The sequence below is a fragment of the Elaeis guineensis genome, chromosome 2, assembly GCF_000442705.2.
Source record: "Elaeis guineensis isolate ETL-2024a chromosome 2, EG11, whole genome shotgun sequence".
NCBI lineage: Eukaryota > Viridiplantae > Streptophyta > Magnoliopsida > Arecales > Arecaceae > Elaeis > Elaeis guineensis.
Window position 1 is genome coordinate 10,723 of NC_025994.2, and position 21,100 is coordinate 31,822.

At 36.1% G+C, this 21,100-nt stretch overlaps 3 pseudogenes; all 3 read left to right on the top strand.

The window, feature by feature from the left end:
* Nucleotides 1-3,670: 3,670 nt before the first annotated feature.
* Nucleotides 3,671-5,313, top strand: LOC140855528 (uncharacterized; annotated as a pseudogene).
* Nucleotides 5,314-6,517: 1,204 nt separating this feature from the next.
* Nucleotides 6,518-10,036, top strand: LOC105034352 (uncharacterized; annotated as a pseudogene).
* Nucleotides 9,742-21,100, top strand: part of LOC105034362 (vacuolar protein-sorting-associated protein 33 homolog) — a 48,257-nt pseudogene continuing 36,898 nt past the window's right edge.

The following is a 21,100-nucleotide window of genomic DNA, read 5'->3' on the forward strand; positions in this document are numbered from 1 at the left end:
GGTAATCCTCAAGGAGAAATTTCTGTGTCATTTCCATAGGACATCCGCGCAAAATGTAGAACCTTTACATCAAAGTCTAATCTCAATCTTATAAGATTTTACAGTAATTACACAGCTCTGATTTGTAAAGAAACAAAAATAACATTAGACTTAATTTATAGAAGATTTAAGATACAAAAACTTGGTGAAAAATAGAGGAAATTCTACACGTGTATAGTGTAATTATGTCAGCATTTATATTCGCATGCCTTGAGATGTTCTTCTGTGGCATGGAGGGTGGGAACCTTGACACTCAATGGTATATCTGAGTCATGATTTTGGACCAGGGAGAAAGTCATGCAGGCTATGCCATCTGGGTCAACATCCAAGCTGTATAAACGCTGCCCGGCAGCAAAGCTACCTAGTAGGTGGTATGATCTCTCGGAGCCGTCCATTGCTAAGCAGAGATCATCTGTACCTGAAATAAACCGACAAAGGCCTCATCATTGTCCCCAGGTGGTTCAACTCCAGTGTAATATTAATGACATGCAGAATTAACTGGATTTGTGGAGAAAAGAAAAAGATGATAAATGTTATTGAATGGGGCAAGTTACAGTAAACTCATTTAAGGGGAAAAACCATTCATTTTCAGAAAAATGTGAATTATTAAACCATTGATTTAGGAGAGAAGAAAAGAAGAGAGAAACAAGAGGAATGCGGGAGCACCAGAAAAAAAAGCACTTGTTTTGGTAGTTATCATGTGCCCTTCATTTATGAGTTTGGTAAACATAAATTTTTAAAAGGATGCAACTCATGTGAGCGCTAGAAAGATATTTATTTGTTTTGCTTAGTTGTCACATGCATTTCTTTTATGTTGGGTAAACAAGATGTTACAGAAATGATGTGATGTCCTCCAAAAGCTTGTGGTTTAACCAACCTGTGAATCTTGGAGACACAGAAATACCCAGAGCAAGCATGGGAATGACATTTGATAGGAAACAATAAATTTTTGCTGCGAATCAACACAAGGAACATAAGCAGGCATGGGGTTCCAGATGATTTTGATATTGTCATTCGAGAACCATTCACATGTGTGCTCATATTTTTATAGTTTTTTTAATATATACAAGTTTTACTTTTTACTAATGTTCCAAGACATACACAACAGAGTAATCTCTGTAGAAGAAATTTTCTCAGCGGAAGGTGACAGTCTCCCTCTCTCATACTTCTTCCCCTTCATCTTATTGTCGAGGGAAGAAAGACTTCTTTCCATGTAGTTGTCCCTTTGAATTTTAGTACCTACAATTGGATAATATGCGGTAATGTAGGGTTCAAGAGCTTGTCCTGGCTGCGGTACCGAATGGCTTGGATCTCGATGCCAGGAGGAAGATGATACAAATACGCAGGGACAAAGTCAGATGACTTCAGCTGATCCCATTATAAGAGAGAAGCGTAGAAATGTTAAAGCTGAAGAAGTAGAAGCAACTCAGGCACCTCCTGGCCCCGAGAGAGCGAAGAGGTTGAGGAGCTGCAAAACTGAAGCAGTAGGAACTGCTGAAGATGAGGCCTCGCCTTCTAATCTGAGGAGGAGAACTCGCAGATCTAGCCGCATATAGCGAGCACAGTCATGGGCTCTTTTGCTTGACTTGTAACTAGTTTTAATGATGTCTCTTCCTTTGACTGCCATGTATCAGGAGACTGGAGTCACTGTACTGCCTTCGCAGCTAACTCAGATGTATCCTTCTTTGCTTCTTGAGAAGGGTCTATCTTTCATTCTGAAAAGGTTCTGGAGTTGTCAGGACTGGTACTGGCAGAATCAAAGCTCTTTTTTGGAATTAAATCTGTGCCAGCCGACCAGATTCTTTCTGACACATTTCACCCAAATGAGTCCTGTTATATTCCACCTGGTATAATGTTTATTCTGATATCCTCCAGTTTGGCTTTTGTTTGGTTCAGATATCATGAATGCTTAGTTTAGTTTTAAGCACAAGCAATAGCAGGACTTATTTCCTGCATTCTAAAATTGTTTGTGTTCGAATTCAGCACCCATGGGCATTGTTTACATTTTTATTACTTTTCTATTAAAGATATTTTCAAAAATCAATTTTTATGAGCTTTCCCTTCATAAAAATATTTCTTTCACATAAAAAAATTTTAAATTTTTTGATAATAACACCTTTACTTTTCCATCATAATACCGTTATAATGGCCGCTATCAAAATTATTAGGCTTAATTATTAAATTGATGTTTGAAGTTTAGGCTAAAAATTATTTAGCTTCCTAACTTTTCAAAAGTTATAATATCATTCTAGATGTTATAAATCTGATTCATTTAAGCTATTTTCATCAATTTTTCATTGCTAATTAAATGGAACCATATAGATGGCTTTTTTTTTTTATTTAAATGATGTGGCAAGAAAAGGCCATTTATAGGGCTAAAATGTGGCAGAAAGAGATGGTTGGGAGGAAAAATTGCCATGCCAGTAGACTATTGGAAGAAAATTTCCATCAAAATAAGAGAGAAGGGAGCTCTTGTATGCAAAAGAAAAAGAAAAAAAAAAGAGAAAAATAAGTTCAAAGTAAATTGATTCAAAAAATGATAAAATTCAAAAATTTCAAAAATTTCTTTATTCTCGTTGCTTTCTTGCATTACAAAGTATCAAAACGTACAAGTGGAAAGATGGACAATTAACTTACAATCAAAATACTGAGAAGCTCTCATTCTATTTTTAGCTACATCCTCTTCTGCCATTATTTTTGTTGAAGACATTGTAATATCATGCTATTCGTTGCTAAATAAATTCATACAGCCATGAGTTTGATGTAAGAAATAGAAACAATATAAATAAAAAACCATTAGATTTGCTTTACAAGTACTTTTATTTCGGCAACATATTTGTTGCTCATCTCATTAATAGATACGTGTATCTTCTTCCATTATTGAAAAACAGTATCAACAGTATCGGTATTGTGGCATCATATAAAGAACATAGTAAAAAAAATGAGAAGATGGATCCATGAAAGTAAAAGAAGAACAAAAAGGACAACTAGAACTAGCTATTATTGGAGCAAAAGTTATATGCATGATATTTTGATACCAAAATATTGGAACCATCCTTTCACTCTTGCTTTGTTTGTTTAGAAAATTTTTTCTAATTCCTTTTAGCTTAGAAAATTTTAATGCATAATTATCCAAAATTACTTTGCTATCCTATGCAACATCTTCTAGTCCAGTGGGTCTTATATCCACCTACAAGCCAAATGATATTATAATATTACTAAAAACCAGAACCAAAAAAGTTAAAATAAGATGATAAAACATCATAACGCACCGGCTTTTCTTTCAGTATAGGTGACTGGATACTAAATTGTTAGTATCTATTAAAAAATTATCTTCTTTGAATCTAGATTACTCTTGCTCATGATGTTTCACTCTTAGATGGTCTATCAAGCCAAATTTGCAATATTGATTATAAAATATTACAAAATATGTATTTTATATATATTTTGAGACTAATTTTGGTACAGCAGCTAAATAAAATTTATAGCTAGGGTCTAAATAGAATAAATTAAAAAATTGGATGAATTAAATTGGAGTTTAGGATGGAATTAAAAATTAATTAATTTTTTTAATGATGAAATATTTGAAGTATTATTGTCTAATTTGCACTCTAGGCAGAAACGGGTCAGGCCTTCATTTTCCCGCATCTAGACCAACAACGCATGCCATAAACCCTCGAACCCTACACTATCCCACGCTAGGGTGTCGAACTCTCTCGATTTTGATCGTAGACATTGTTAAAAGATCAAACCCTAGGGTTCCGATTTCGATCCAAATCTCCGACACAGCGATGGGGATCGACCTCTTCGATGCCTGCGATCCGGGCGCTGACGACGTCGACCTCACCAAGATCGAAGTCGACAAGCAGTACGCCCGGCGGCTGGAGCACAACAAGAAGCGGGAGGCCCTCCAGAGGTACGAGGACCTCAAGAAGCACGGCGTTGCTGGCGACTCCGACGACTTCGATGAATCCTCCTCCTCGTCGGACGACGACGACGATCCTATCGACTCCGATAGGAGGGACCTCCAGTTCTTCGATACCCTCGTCAGGGTTCGAAAGAATCACCCTGGAATCCTCCAAAAGGACACAAAAATCTACTCCGATGAAGAGGATGAGGAAGAAGAGGATAATAAGCCGAAAGCTGCGAAAAAGGAGAGACCTTTGTAGCTAAAAAACGTCATGGCCCAGCATTTGATCGAAGAAGGGCCGGAGTTCGGCGAGAAGCCGCTGAGAAATAACCCCAAGGTCTACAATGAGGAGCAGGAGGAGGGTCTTAAGGCGTTCTTGGAGGCAGCTGAGAAAGAGGAAGCTGAAGCTGGGTCTGACGATGATGTCGATATCATTAAAGCGAAGGTGACGGTGGTGGAGGAGGTGGATGAGGATGCCGACGAGTGCAACAAGAGATTGGATGATTACTTTGGGAAAGATGATGAATTGAACGAGGATGATTTGTTCCTGAAAAACTATTTTCTCCAGAGGTCGTGGGTAGAGAAAGACAAGGACAAAAAGCCATCTTTTGATGACATTGATGTTTCAGAGGACGAGGATGAGCTCGACAAGCAGGATAGGTATGAGGCTGAGTACAATTTCCGGCATGAGGAAGGGGAGGCGGACCGTGTTTTGGGTCACTCGAGGTTTATTGAAGGGTCTTTGAGGAAGAAGACAAGCAGTAGGAAGCTGCAGAGGAAGAGCAAGGAGGAGAGGATGGCACAGGCTGAGTTTGAGAGGAAGGAGTAGCTGAAGCGTCTGAAGAATCTGAAGAAGAAGGAGATCCAGGAGAAGCTTAAGAAGATTTGGGCAATTACAGGGGATGGTGTTTGCAAGCTGGATGAGGATGATCTGGATGAAGATTTTGATCCAGAGGAGTATGATAAGAAAATGAAGGAAATGTTTGATGTGGATTATTACAATGCCGAGGATGCTAATCCGGAATTTTAAAAACAACGATGAGGCTGATTTGGAGAAGCCAGATTTTGATATGGAAGATGAATTGCTTGGGCTTCCTAAAGCTTGGGATGTTGGTGGATCTACTGAGGGATTTGAGGCAGCAAGGGAGAGGTTCTTGAAATAGGAGGAGGAAGAAGAACCACAGAGAGAGGAGGCTAAGAGGAAGCGAAAGAGTAAAATCTCTCTTAAGGAGAAAGTGGAGCTTGATAAGGAACCATATAGATGGCTTCTTTTTTTTTTTTTATTTAAATGATGTGGCAAGAAAAGGCCATTTATAGGGCTAAAATGTGGCAGAAAGAGATGGTTGGGAGGAAAAATTGCCATGCCAGTAGACTATTGGAAGAAAATTTCCATCAAAATAAGAGAGAAGGGAGCTCTTGTATGCAAAAGAAAAAGAAAAAAAAAAGAGAAAAAAAGTTCAAAGACAATTGATTCAAAAAATGATAAATTTCAAAAATTTCAAAAATTCTCGTTGCTTTCTTGCATTACAAAGCATCAAAACGTACAAGTAGAAAGATGGACAATTAACTTACAATCAAAATACTGAGAAGCTCTCATTCTATTTTTAGCTACATGCTCTTCTGCCATTATTTTTGTTGAAGCAATTGTAATATCGTGCTATTCATTGCTAAATAAATTCATACAGCCATGAGTTTGATGTAAGAAATAGAAACAATATAAATAAAAGACCATTAGATTTGCTTTACAAGTATTTTTATTTCGGCAACATATTTGTTGCTCATCTCATTAATAGATACGTGTATCTTCTTCCATTATTAAAAAACAGTATCAACAGTATCGGTATTGTGGCATCATATAAAGAACATAATAAGAAAAATAAGAAAATGGATCCATGAAAGTAAAAGAAAAACAAAAAGGACAATTAGAACTAGCTATTATTGGAGCAAAAGTTATATGCATGATATTTTGATATCAACATATTGGAACCATCCTTTCACTCTTGCTTTGTTTGTTTAGAAAATTTTTTCTAATTCTTTTTAGCTTAGAAAATTTTAATGCATAATTATCCAAAATTGCTTTGCTATCCTATGCAACATCTTCTAGTCCAGTGGGTCTTATATCCACCTACAAGCCAAATGATATTATAATATTACTAAAAACCAGAACCAAAAAAGTTAAAATAAGATGATAAAACATCGTAATGCACCGGCTTTTCTTTCAGTATAGGTGACTGGATACTAAATTGTTAGTATCTATTAAAAAATTATCTTCTTTGAATCTAGATTACTCTTGCTCATGATGTTTCACTCTTAGATGGTCTATCAAGCCAAATTTGCAATATTGATTATAAAATATTACAAAATATGTATTATATATATATATTTTGAGACTAATTTTGGTACAGCAGCTAAATAAAATTTATAGCTAGGGTCTAAATAGAATAAATTAAAAAATTGGATGAATTAAATTGGAGTTTAGGATGGAATTAAAAATTAATTAATTTTTTTAATGATGAAATATTTGAAGTATTATTGTCTAATTTGCACTCTAGGCAGAAACGGGTCAGGCCTTCATTTTCCCGCATCTAGACCAACAACGCATGCCATAAACCCTCGAACCCTACACTATCCCACGCTAGGGTGTCGAACTCTCTCGATTTTGATCGTAGACATTGTTAAAAGATCAAACCCTAGGGTTCCGATTTCGATCCAAATCTCCGACACAGCGATGGGGATCGACCTCTTCGATGCCTGCGATCCGGGCGCTGACGACGTCGACCTCACCAAGATCGAAGTCGACAAGCAGTACGCCCGGCGGCTGGAGCACAACAAGAAGCGGGAGGCCCTCCAGAGGTACGAGGACCTCAAGAAGCACGGCGTTGCTGGCGACTCCGACGACTTCGATGAATCCTCCTCCTCGTCGGACGACGACGACGATCCTATCGACTCCGATAGGAGGGACCTCCAGTTCTTCGATACCCTCGTTAGGGTTCGAAAGAATGACCCTGGAATCCTCCAAAAGGACACAAAAATCTACTCCGATGAAGAGGATGAGGAAGAAGAGGATAATAAGCCGAAAGCTGCAAAAAAGGAGAGACCTTTGTAGCTAAAAAACGTCATGGCCCAGCATTTGATCGAAGAAGGGCCGGAGTTCGGCGAGAAGCCGCTGAGAAATAACCCCAAGGTCTACAATGAGGAGCAGGAGGAGGGTCTTAAGGCGTTCTTGGAGGCAGCTGAGAAAGAGGAAGCTGAAGCTGGGTCCGACTATGATGTCGATATCATTAAAGCGAAGGTGACGGTGGTGGAGGAGGTGGATGAGGATGCCGACGAGTGCAACAAGAGATTGGATGATTACTTTGGGAAAGATGATGAATTGAACGAGGATGATTTGTTCCTGAAAAACTATTTTCTCCAGAGGTCGTGGGTAGAGAAAGACAAGGACAAAAAGCCATCTTTTGATGACATTGATGTTTCAGAGGACGAGGATGAGCTCGACAAGCAGGATAGGTATGAGGCTGAGTACAATTTCCGGCATGAGGAAGGGGAGGCGGACCGTGTTTTGGGTCACTCGAGGTTTATTGAAGGGTCTTTGAGGAAGAAGACAAGCAGTAGGAAGCTGCAGAGGAAGAGCAAGAAGGAGAGGATGGCACAGGCTGAGTTTGAGAGGAAGGAGTAGCTGAAGCATCTGAAGAATCTGAAGAAGAAGGAGATCCAGGAGAAGCTTGAGAAGATTTGGGCAATTGCAGGGATTGAAGGGGATGGTGTTTGCAAGCTGGATGAGGATGATCTGGATGAAGATTTTGATCCAGAGGAGTATGATAAGAAAATGAAGGAAATGTTTGATGTGGATTATTACAATGCCGAGGATGCTAATCCGGAATTTTAAAAACAACGATGAGGCTGATTTGGAGAAGCCAGATTTTGATATGGAAGATGAATTGCTTGGGCTTCCTAAAGCTTGGGATGTTGGTGGATCTACTGAGGGATTTGAGGCAGCAAGGGAGAGGTTCTTGAAATAGGAGGAGGAAGAAGAGCCACAGAGAGAGGAGGCTAAGAGGAAGCGAAAGAGTAAAATCTCTCTTAAGGAGAAAGTGGAGCTTGATAAGGAGTTGGAGGAGTATTATAAACTGGATTATGAAGATACAATTGGGGACCTGAAGACTCGGTTCAAGTACAAATCAGTTTCGGCTGACAGATATGGCTTGCACCCTGAAGAGATGTTAATGGGCAATGACAAGGATTTGAACCCATATGTTTCCTTGAAGAGATTAGCACCTTATAGAGAGGAGTGGAAGGTGACATATCACCTGAAGAAGGATTTGATTCTTCATGGAGGAACAGATGCTGCCCAGAAGACTGGTAAGAAGCGGAGGACCGAGGAAGGCACGGGTTCGACAGAGACAGGGAAGGAAAAATAGAAAACAGAATCAGAAGAAGCAAAAGGTGAATGTCCTTTACCATACTGATGCAATTTAAATTTTTTTTATCAGTTTAATGCAGATTCCAATTTTTTTACAAGAATGATGCAAAAGTTATAAAACGCCATTTGAAATGACATTTTTTTTGACAAACGCCATTTGAAATAGCGTTTCTTTGATCCAAGTCAGCATCTACGTGAAATCCAGCCACAGAAAAAAAAATGAAAGCGTCATTGTGAATGACGTTTCTAAAAACGTCATTCAAAATAAATGGCATTTTTGGAAACGTCATTTTGAATGATATTTCTTCTAAAAAAATATTATTTTGAATGGTGTTTTTAGAAACGTCATTTTGAATGGCATTTTTAGAAACGCCGTTCAAAATGGCGTTTATATGTTTATATATATATATATATATATATATATATATATATATATATATAAACCTCAACGTCTCCTTCCCGATCCTTCTTCTCCGACGACGTCCCCTCTCCGATCCGTTTCGGTAAGCCCCCGCCCCTCTTCCCCTCTTCTTTCCCCCGCCCCCTTCTCCCCTCATCCGACAGCCCACCCCCGCCGCCCATCGGTTGGCCCCCCCCGCACCTCCCTCCCCCGACCGGCTGTCCCCTCCTCTCGCCATTTGACACCCCCCCTCGCACCGGCTGCCCCCTCCTCTCCCCATCTGACACCCCCCTCTCCCCCCCACTGGCCCTCTCTTCTCTCTCCCTCTGCCTGGCCGGCTACCCATCCGACGCCCGCTCCCCCTCCCTTCCGATGCCCCCCCACCCGCACCGCACCCCTCTTCCTCTTCCTTCTCTCTTTACTTTCGGATGGGAGGGGGAGGGTGCGTTGGACCGGGGGGGAGAGGGGGCAGCTGGATGGGGGGAGGGGCGTGTCGGATGGGGGGAGGAGGGGGCAGCCGGCCAGGGGGGGAGAGGAAGAAGAGGGGGAGGGGGGCGGCAGCTTATTGGAACGGATCGGAGAGGGGCGTCGTCGGAGAAGAAGGATTGGAAAGGGGACGTTAAGTTTTTTTTTTATATATAAAAACATATAAATGCTATTTTGAATGGCATTTCTAAAAATGTCATTCAAAATGGCATTTTTTTAGAAGAAACGTCAGTGAAAATGGCGTTTCTAAAAACGCCATTCACAATGGTGCTTTTATTTTTTTTTTATGGCTGGATTTCACGTAGATGCTGATTTGGATCAAAGAAATGCCATTTCAAATGGCGTTTTTCAAGAAAAACGTCATTTGAAATGTCGTTTTATAACTTTTGCATCATTCTTGTAAATAAGTTGGAATCTATATTAAACTGGTAAAAAAAAATTTAAATTGCATCAGTACGGTAAAGGACTCTAATCAACTGTCTAGGCGTAGCAGAAGAAGACGCAGGCTGGCTGAATTGAAACTGTCCTAGTCAAGGCTCAGGGCTTATGGAAAAATCCCCTCGAAACCTCAGAAAAAGAATTAAATATTTTTGGAGAACATAGCATGGGTATTTTGACAGGTAGTTTATTTATAGAATTCTGCCATTTCTCTTGTTAACAATATTTGGGTAAGCAAAGCCTGTGCCTTTTATGTTAGAAGATGGAGTGGTCATGTAGCTTTTTGTTTCCTTGGCCGGCAACATTGGAACTTTGAATGCTCTTCATATATGTTGTGTTTAAACTGCTATTTGTGTGGCAATTTTGGGCATTTTGTTGTGGAAAAGTAATTTATGATCCAACTTCTGACAAGAATAATATGCTTATGTAGTTTTTGCTTTTTTCCAATGCTTTTTTTACATGAAACCTGGGCATTTAAATACATCTGTGGGTGGATCTAATTGGATATATTCTGAGATAAAGTAGTCATATCTTCACCTACTTTACATTAGAATGGTTGATGTTGTTTCTAACTCAGAATCTGGAAGTTGATTCTGATATTTCTCACAGTTATTCCATATAAGTGACTTGTGGATTAACACGATAGTGATTGCCAAACAGCCTTGCCTAATTGCTGCTGGAGCAATGAGCAAATGAAGGTCATGATTTTCCATGTGTTTTGGGTACTAGTTTATTATATCGCTTTGTAAGGATTGTCTGGTAAGGACATGAAAATATAGAGGAAGTCCTTATCTCATGATGGTTCAGGATGGATGAGACTGTTAGATGTGGGCAATGGGGGAAAGAATCTGCAACAACAAGCTTCTCAAATGAAGCATCTAATGCTTTGAAAGTTAACCTACTGATTTATTAAAAATGATAAATATGTGTTCTTAACAAGATCTTACTAATGAAACATATCATATTTTTAAATTTGGCTGATTTGAAACAACATGTAGAAATAGGATTTACTCTGATGCACTATTACACGATTTTCCATTTAAAACCTGGTGAAACAAGAAATCAATCAAGATTTTGTCAAGAGTAATTTTCAAGATTTGTTCAAAAGTAGAATTTCAAAGGTATCGTTGAAGTGGCTGAAGTTGATTCTAATGAATCAATCATCTGAAAGTGACTATAACTGATGACTTGACTAACAAATTCGTACTTGACCATTATCAGCTGTGATATTAGCATCTTTGATCGCTGAAACTTTAGCTATGATACTTATTAACAGCCAGTATAGTGGGATAAGATGTCTTTAAAGAATAGAGGAAGAGTTTGAGAATGTTGTAGCATATTCTACACTTCTAGTTGCTTAGTGGCTTCATAGGTATGTTACAGTTATTTGCCTATTGGTGTTTCATGACTCTGGGTGGACCTGAACCTTTTAAGCTATTCTCCTAGAATATGTCCTATGGTGGTTTAATATAAAGAGAGAATTTCGGGGATATTGGATGTCATTGAGGATAGACTTTATGAGTGTGATTGCAGTGACCTTAAGCTTGTTTTTATGAAGCATCATTTCACCATGGATGAATAATTAAATTTAATTTGTTCGAGTATGGTGGTATATCATTGGTTTTATGCTGATTAACTTTTATGCCATAAGCTTTAGTTGTCATAGCCCAACAGTTTGCATTCTGACCCACCTCTGTTTTTTTGGTAAGAGACCTGATACCTCTTTGATAGATGCTGAGATCTCTATTTCTTTACCAACTAGTCCTTGCTACCATAACTTATTAAAAATCACTTGACCTAGACCATCCTGTGCCCATTTTTTTCTTGTATAGTGAATGGACCAAATTATAGTGAATGGACCAAAAGTTAATAACTTGGAATGTGATACCTAGTGTTGTATCTTATCCATGTAATCCATGTAAACGATCTTGAACCTTGTTTTATTTCTCCAATAAAATGCTTGGAATTTGTGACAGATGAAGTGGTTCCCACTTTTGTTCCTTTTTTGTTTCCAACACCTATTTATCTTTCAGTTAGCTATTTCATCGATCTGTCTTTCAAGGGGGATGATTGTTGATTTTGTCAATTTTTCTATGTTTTGTGGAGGCAATTTTGCCATGTTAACATGAAAAGAGGATCCTTACAAATATATATATATATGACTGTGGATTATGAGTCTGGGGATTAGTTTTCTTGTGATATGGTTCTAAGAAGGCCTGGAATATATTTGAATTTTGATACCTGGACCTTTCTCCTGTATGTTCTTCCAGAAAAATAATTCTTTGTGTTGCAGATGATCATCCGTGAACAAAATAGTTCACTGCTTCAGTTGGTGACAAATTTATTGTAGTAGTTGAATGCTACTTTCTGTTCACCGGTAGACCTATGTATTGACTGGGCCGGATTGCGTACTGGCGGGCCTAGTGTCAGTATCAATTCCCTTCATGTGTGTGCAAGCCCTGCTAGCCCAGCCTTGGTTCTCCAATAGTCATTAAGTATCCGGCCTACCTTCCAAAATGTGTGTATATATATATATATATATATATATATATATATATAGAGAGAGAGAGAGAGAGAGAGAGAGAGAGAGAGAGGTGCATAGAGTATGGAGGTGGATTGGGTCGCTAGTTTCTAGCTGGGCATGCAAGAGGGGGCCTTTTGGACTGATGCCATAGTTTTGCTGGTGTCCTTTCAAGATTTTTTTTTTGATCTTTTCGGCTTTATTTATATTAGATTTGTATGAGTGCTACATCTTATTTTATATGAGATAGATTGGGCTTAGGTCGATTGGATTTGAGATCAAATTCGGTCGACTTCTCAGCCCTTGGATCAGCATGAGTCTTAATGCACTCAATTTTAGTCGACTGAGGGGCTCCTATGACCGTTTGGCTAATGTGATTTTGTTTAAAAAAAGAATACGCTCATTTATAAGGAGATTGTATTGGTCTTTATTTAGATGATGTCTCATTTGAAAATAATTTAAAAATATGTGTTAATAGAGATGGGATACGAAAGGAATGAGCTCTCTAGCTTGTAAATCTTTTGTTTGGATGAGGTGATATTTGAAAATAGTAAAAAAAATATATGTTAATTGAGATGGGACTTGAAAGAGATGAGCTTTCTTTTAAATGGCATTCTTTCCTCTATTTTATTAGCAAAATATGAGACATTCTTTCTCTCCCTTTCTCTCGCCGGCAGAAACTTCTCTCCTTGTCTCTCAACAGAAACTCTCCCTCTCTCTTTCGCTGGTGTAAACATCTGTTATTCTCTCTTTCATCTGCACAGATACCTCTCATTCTCTCTCTCGTATCGGTGCAAACTCTTCTCATTTTCTCTATCCTCTCTCTCTTGTTGGTGCAAACACCTCTCATTGTCTCTCCTCCTTTTTCTCGTCGACACAAACTCCTCTCATTCTCTCCCTCCCTCTCTCTCTCGTCGGAATCATGGCCTGTTTTCTTATTCTCTCTCCCTCTCTCCTGATTATCACTCTCTCACGCTAGAACCATCCATCCGAGATATCTCTTTCCTCTCTCTGTCTTACCGATCGTTGGAATGGCTATATCTTTTTAATTAATTAGTTTGTGTTATGTTTTAATAGAATCCTTTTCTTATGACTTATTGAGTGGTTGTACTTTATGTAGAGAGATGATTTTGAAGCTTATATCAACGACAATTCATCTAAGGAAGGGCAATTCGATGATCGTGTAGGTTCACTAGTGTTTTGGATCATATGCTTATAATTTTGTTATAATAGGTACTATTTTGACTTGGATAGATGTTATATGTAAGTGATGAACATGATGTGTTCAGTCGTTGAGATATAAAGATATATGGTTGTATGTAGTTATGAATGAATGTATTACTTCTATACAGTGATATGATTTGTTCTGTTTGGTTTGTACATTTTATGTTACATTAATGCTTGTAAACTTTAGAGATTTATTCTTTGCGATAGATGAAGCATAGATTGACCCATGTTAAACTCTATTTTTCAGAATAAACAAAAACTCTCCAAGGGTCCCTCTATGATAAACAACAATAGAGTAGGATAAATACTAATTTCTAATGGAATAAAGGTAAAGTATATAGAAATAAATTCAAATTCTTAAGAGTAAATACAAGCAGGCCCAAGATAAACACAAACATAGGGAATTGCTCTTTGTCTTGTGTGGAATCATGCTAGGATAAACATAAACTATCCCAAAATATACACAAACTCCATACAACAAACAGAAACTTCATTTAATAAACACAAATTTTGTGACAATAAAAACAAACCATCCAAAATAAACACAAATTTGGTCATTAAAATTTAGGTTATCCAATGGTCCCCCATAGTAAGCAACAAGCAAGGAGGATAAACACTAACTTCTGATGAAATAAATTAAATCTCATGGAAATAAATATAAATTCTGTAGAGTAAAGATAAATAGGTCCATGATAAATACAAATATAGGGAGTTGCGCTCTGTCTTACATGTGATCATGCCAGGATAAATACAAACTATCCCAGAATAAACACAAACTCAAAAACTTTATATGATAACACAAACTCTATGATAATAAATACAAACAACAAGAGAAGGAAGATAAACATTAACTTTTGTTGGACTAAACATAAAGCATGTGAGAATAAATACAAACTCTCTAGAATAAATACAAAGAGACAATATGACTTGAAATAAGCATAAATCTATAGGCCTGGCTGAGGACGATGGACTGGCAATTCTTGTAGAGATCTATTCAAAATCTTGCAGGATTAGCTGTGTTTAAACTAGCTCCATTGCATAGGTAAGAGATTGTTTATTAAACATAGACCATTGGTTTGTTGCAAAGCGTCTTAACCATATAGAAAGAACCCTAATGTAAGAAAACTTACAAGGTCTTGTCAAACTACAATTTTCTGAGAAGCAATTGATATGAAGCTGCTCATGGTGATCCACCACTGGTCCACTAGTAGATGTTGGTCATTATATCCTTATTATGTATTGCCATGAAGATGATCATAACATGAACCTTGAAGCATTGATAAATATAGATAATATTTTTCATTGATGAGTTCTTCCTTGACTTGTTTTATTAAAACATGATTTGAAGAGGATTCAGGGAATAAAAAATCAACCAATATGGTTTGAAATTGTTTTATTTGCTTTTTTCTTTCTTCAATTGTGTTATTCCTTAGATTAGGTATATAGATATTGGCTATTTTTTCTAAGTACCTTGAAGAATTCATTTCTCTAGCTTGAGCATTATTAGCATATTATGTATGATTAAAACACCATTGATATTGGATATTTTGTAATCTTTTAAGAAAAGAAATGTATTTAAAAATAGAAGGTTTTAACAGAACTTCTTATGTTTATAGAATCCATAATACATAAATTGGTATAATAAGTATTAAGTTATTAACCAAGTGTCTGTACATCTTTTGTCTATATTTTTCTCCTTGGACTGTAACTACATCTTTTCTTCTTTCAAGAAGCTGCAGTTTCTTCTTGTAATCATCTCATTCAATTTCTTTTAAATAAAAGCCAGGTGGTCTTCTACCTGCTTTATCATCAAACAAGAAAAAGGTATTGACTAAGTGGCAGATATAGGTCTACAAACAGATGGGTCCAATAAAAGCAAATTATGGATCAACAGGTAGAATCTAGTGGTGAAAACATAACCAAGAGGTAAATTGATCTGGTCCGAAAATCAACAAAACTAAAGTCTTCGTTCTCTGGGTGGAAAATTATCATAGAAATTACTTTTCTTATAGGGGTCTAGAAAAATGTCTTTTAGTGATCTATAAAGTTCCTAGGAAATCTCATCAAGGAGCAATGAGTATAAAAGAGGTGGGTTCTAACAGTCACCAGGATAGATATAAATGAACAGTATGATTGTATGGTAAACAATCTCAAGGGATGTGATCTAGGCTTCTTTAAATTTTGACACTTGATCCCTCATATATACACCCATCCCTACACTTTCATCTTTTTATTTTTATTTTCTTGTTTAGAATTAATTTTATGACTTTGCTCATAACTATATCAAAACTAACTTATAATTTTTATAATACTCATATATGCTTTCTTTTCTTGAATGGCTAGATGTGCCCATGAATTACTCACCCACAAATCTTGACTTCCATATTAATATGTTAACTTACCTGCATAAATACCATAACAGTGCCCAATAAACAATCTTTTGTCAGTACAGATTTTTTTTTCCCCCTTCTCTCAACTTAAAACTACCATAAAGTTTCAATTTGGCACTTTGACAACAATATAAAACTAGTGGCCTCCTCATGGTAAATTTAATAGAATAGAACAAAAGCATACGCATGAAATTGACAAAGCTGTTACATCAAAAAGAAATTGACAAAGGTGAACATGAAAAGTGAAGAGTTCAACTATGTAACTGAAACAAGGTATGAAATATATTGCTTCATCTAAGCAATTATAAGAGGTCCGTAAATTTACAATCAAATTTCTGTCAATAAACACTAATATCTACAGCTGCTGAACTAGAATGTTTGAGATGCAATTGCACAGTGATGGTTGCCCCATTGCATTGAGATCAGCAATTGACTCATCACATACTATCACAAGTAGTGGTGGCACGCCATCGTGATAGGTTATTGACACACTTGATTCCATTGCAAAGGGCTGTGCCATTCATTGAAGCCAGTCATTGGCTCGATTGGTGCTCCTGCAAATGATTGTGTCACACCATTAAAGTCAGTCATAGGCTCAGTTGGAGATATTTCCGTTGCTTGTGCTACAACCAAAATTAACCACTGGCTCACCATAGGCCATTGCTAGTGGTTGTACCAGTCCATTAAAATCAACCATTTGCTCACTTGGTGCTACTGTTAATGGTTGTACCATAGCATTAAAATTAATCATTTGCTCACTTGATGCTTGGTTGTAACATACCAATATTTATTTGATCACTTAGTGCTGCTGCTAATTGATATGCCATAATGACATTACTGTAGCCACCATGGAGTCATGACTAAAAGTATCATAGCTTTGTTTGTTGTTTGCAGCTGGTTTTGTTGGCATGTCTGATAAAGCTTGAGAAACTTTCTATAGTTCATCAGGTTTATCATCAAGCTAAAAGGGAAGGAAAAAATAAATAATGTTAGCTTCATCGGTATGTTTAATGTATGGATTTAGCTATAAAGAGACATATGTCCAAAAGATAATAAGAAAGAATAATAAATACTTATCAAGCTAGCTTTACAATAAATCATTATTCAGTTACCTTTGTTGACTTGCAAGTTGTGAGCTTGCTTATATACTCTTGCATCGTCCAGTTAGCCTTTACACCATCAATTTCTTTTTTTTTTGGTAGAAGGAAGACACCATCAGTTTCTTTAACCTTTCCTTTATAGCATACCAAAAAGTCTTTTTTTTACTCCAACTTGCTGATCTCCACTGTTGATTTTCTCTTTAGATGCATGGCTTTCCAATATTCAACCCCATCAGCAGCTGAAGTTGTCTTGATAGATGTTGGACAAATTTTTTATTTCTCAATATTGTCTAGAGCTGTAACTACTTAAGAGGAGTTTTAGTGGCTGTATTAGTACTAATTAGTGCTTTGTCTGGGTCATTCCAATCATTGGAGATCGTGGCAAGATCCCACTCATGAAGATTTGTATTTCCATTGCTTGCTATCGACACTAGCTAGTTAGAACCCTTTTCTAACTTATGTCGTCGAGTCTTTTGGGGTTTTTTCAGATCTGAGGTTTTTGTACTGAATCGGCCGATAGTTTTCCTCATATGAAATAAAAGGGTGGTGCACAACCTCCCACTTAATTTCACATCAAAAAAAATATTCAACCCCATCAACGCGAGCTGGACGGTTCCCATTTGGACATTTGCGTAGTGAAGAGATATTATCTTTTGAAGATTTTTAGAACAACATTTATCAATTTAAAGACAAAAAAATAACATCACTTAGGAAAATAAAACCCAGAATGAAAGGATAGAATGGGCAAGAAATATTGCCCTTAATCAAGTAAGGAGAAATATGTATTCCTCTGAAGAAAACGAAGGGGAGTTGTGGAGTAAAATAATACCATTATCTTTATTGAAAACCAAAGATTCTTGTAGTATATATAATTTCTAAAAAAAGAGTCTAGTAGTATGATTTGGAGGAGCATTGTTAGAATCTAGACTAGTTTATGCCAAAGTTTATAATGCTTCTCATTGCTTATATATCCGTCTACATAGACACACACACACATACATATATGCATATGTATGTATGTATTTATGAATACATATACATATAACAACGTTATGCTTTCATTATAACCTGTGAGTTATAACAAGCTTTATTCTTTTTCAAATAAACCCATATATGGTGGTGCTAAGTTAATGATATCATTTCCAAGAAAGGGAAAAAAAATAAAGTTAATAACATATGTATCTATAATGATGGCAAATAATAGCACCGCTGGGGTCTATTATTTGGCAAAGTAAAAAATGTTCAAACTTTAGTATATAGCAGGGTTAGAATAAAAGAATATAAAAGGAAGTTCTGCCGTACATCTATTACTTTTTTTCTCTATCTCATCCTTCTTTGGTGAGTACGTAATACATATAAATAAAATAAGAAAACCCTAGAAACTATGGAACTATGATATTCCATAAAAAATATATCTTTTTGATGGAAGATAAAATCTCACATAGAAGAATGACATGATAAACATGTCATAACCATGTGGAACCCATCATAAACCATTAAATATCAAGCTGTTTTATATTTCTAAATAAAAAAAAAAATATAGCAACAACCATCTAGTTCTCCCGAGCTATAACCATAAAGCTTGACATTGTTGAATACATTGTAAGGTAATGACTGACCTTTGATCTTTTGGTAGAGATGAAACATTATTATATCATCATCCTTTGGGTTGAAGCTAAAACTAAATGGAAATCTGAAAGAACGAGTGCTATTTTTCCTCTCTGGAACTCCATTTTCTTAGTTACTCCTTGTTTTAGTATTTCCTGCACGAAATACTAAAAAATAAGTTTGCTGACTCTAATATATTGATGCTAGGATAAAGCATTGGTGCTAAGATTTTGGTGGCCTCAAAGTTACTACCGTTCCATTAAAAACTTTAGATTTTGTTGAAAGGACACCTTCATTGTTATGAATGCATTGTTGCATCACCCACCAGTCAATAGTAGATTCGCTTGAAGGAAGGGGAATCCTTCTTTTGCACAAAAGATACAATCCTTATTGAGAAAAGAAATACCATGCTTGCTTGGTTATACATGCCAAGTTCTAAGCAAAACCTATTCAGTTTCAAGCTGAGCTCGAGTTATTTATCAATGTATTGTTTAACAGATCTGATGGAACTTTGAGATTCATCAAGGCTTTTGCCTATATATTTTAGACTAATATTTTGATTATTGTCTTAATTGTAGTTCCAATAATTAAGTTATTTGCTTTAAAAACTGATATGTTAGGAAAAACTATTTATTTTCAAAAAGCTTTTATGCTATGGTTTTTAGGTGAACAAGGCAACCCAACCCTATTAATACACACTCTATAACTAGCAATATGTACAATTATATATAGTAATTGGGCTCAACTTATACTTTATTATCATAATGAAAGTAATGGAGATATCATCTTGGTGAATGAGACAAAAACTGATATATTAGGAAAAACTCTTTATTCTCAAAAAGCTCTTATGTTATAGTTTTTAGGTGAATGAGGCAATCCAACCCTATTAATATACAATCTGTAGCTAGCAATATATAAAATCATGTATGCATAAAGCAATATCGGCTTAACTTGTACTTTATCATCATTATGAAAGTAGTAGAGATATTATCGAAAACCGATATATTAAAAAAATCTCTCTATTCTCAAAAAGCTAAAAGCTCTCATGCTATGATTTTTAGGTGAATAAGGCAACCCATTCCTATTAATACATAGTCTGTAGCTAGCAATATGTAAAATCATGTGTACATAAGCAATGTTGGCTTGATTTATACTTTATTATTATTATGAAAGTAGTAGAGATATCATCTTGATGAATGAGATAAAAACTAATATATTGCAAAAGTCTCTCTATTTTCAAAAAGCTCTTATGCTGCGATTTTTAGATGAATGAGACAATGCAATCTTATTAATACATACTTTGTAGCTAGCAATATGTAAAATCATGTGTACATATAGTAATATAGACTCAATTTACATTTTATTATGATTACTAAAGTAGTGAAGATATCATTTTGATGAACGAGGCAAAAATTGATTTGTTAGACAAATCTCTCTATTCTTAAAAAACTTTTATGCTATAATTTTTAGATAAATGAGGCAATCCAACCCCATTAATATACAGTGTGTAGCTAGCAAAATGTAAATTACGTGTATGTATAGTAATATGGGCTCAACTAATACTTTATTATCATTATGAAAGTAGTGGAGATATCATCTTAGTGAACAAAGCAAAAATTGATATGTTAGGGAAACCTCTCTATTGTCAAAACTCTTATGCTATAGTTTTTAGATGAATGAGACAACCCAACCTCATTAACACATAGCCTGTAGCTAGCAATATATAAAATCATATGTACATATAGCAATATAGACTCCACTTCTACTTTACTATCATTATGAAAGTAGTGGAGATATCCTCTTGGTGAACCAGACAAAAATCGATATGTTAGAAAAATCTCTCTATTCTCAAAAAGCTCTTATGCTATGATTTTTTGGTGAATAAGGCAATCCAAATGAGGCAAAAATGGATGTGTTAGAGAAAACTCTGTATTCTCAAAAAGCTCCTTTGCTATGGTTTTTAGGTGAACTAGGCAATCCAACCATATTAATACATAATCTCTAACTAGTAATATATAAAATCATGTATACTTATAGCAATATTGGCTCAACTTGTACTTTATTATCATTATGAAATTAGTGGAGATATCATCTTGGTGAATGAGACAAAAATCGATATGTTAGAAAAATCTCTCTATTTCTAAAAAGCTCTTATGCTATGGTTTTTAGATAAATAAGACAATCCAACCCCATTAATACATAGTTTCTAGCAAGCAATATGTAAAATTATGTGTACATATAGTAATATAGGCTTAATTTATACTTTATTATCATTATGAAAGTAGTAGAGATATCATTTTGGTGAATAAGGCAAAAACTGATATGTTAGAGAAATCTCTCTATTCTCAAAAAATTCTTATGCTTCTATTTTTAGGTGAACAAAACAATCCAATCCCATTAATGCACAATATGTAACTAGCAATATGTAAAATTGTGTGTACATATAGCAATATAGGCTCTTTTTATACTTTATTATCATTGTGAAATTAGTGGAGATATCATGTTGATGAACGAGGCAAAGACCAATATGGTAGGACAATCTCTCTATTCTCAAAAAACTC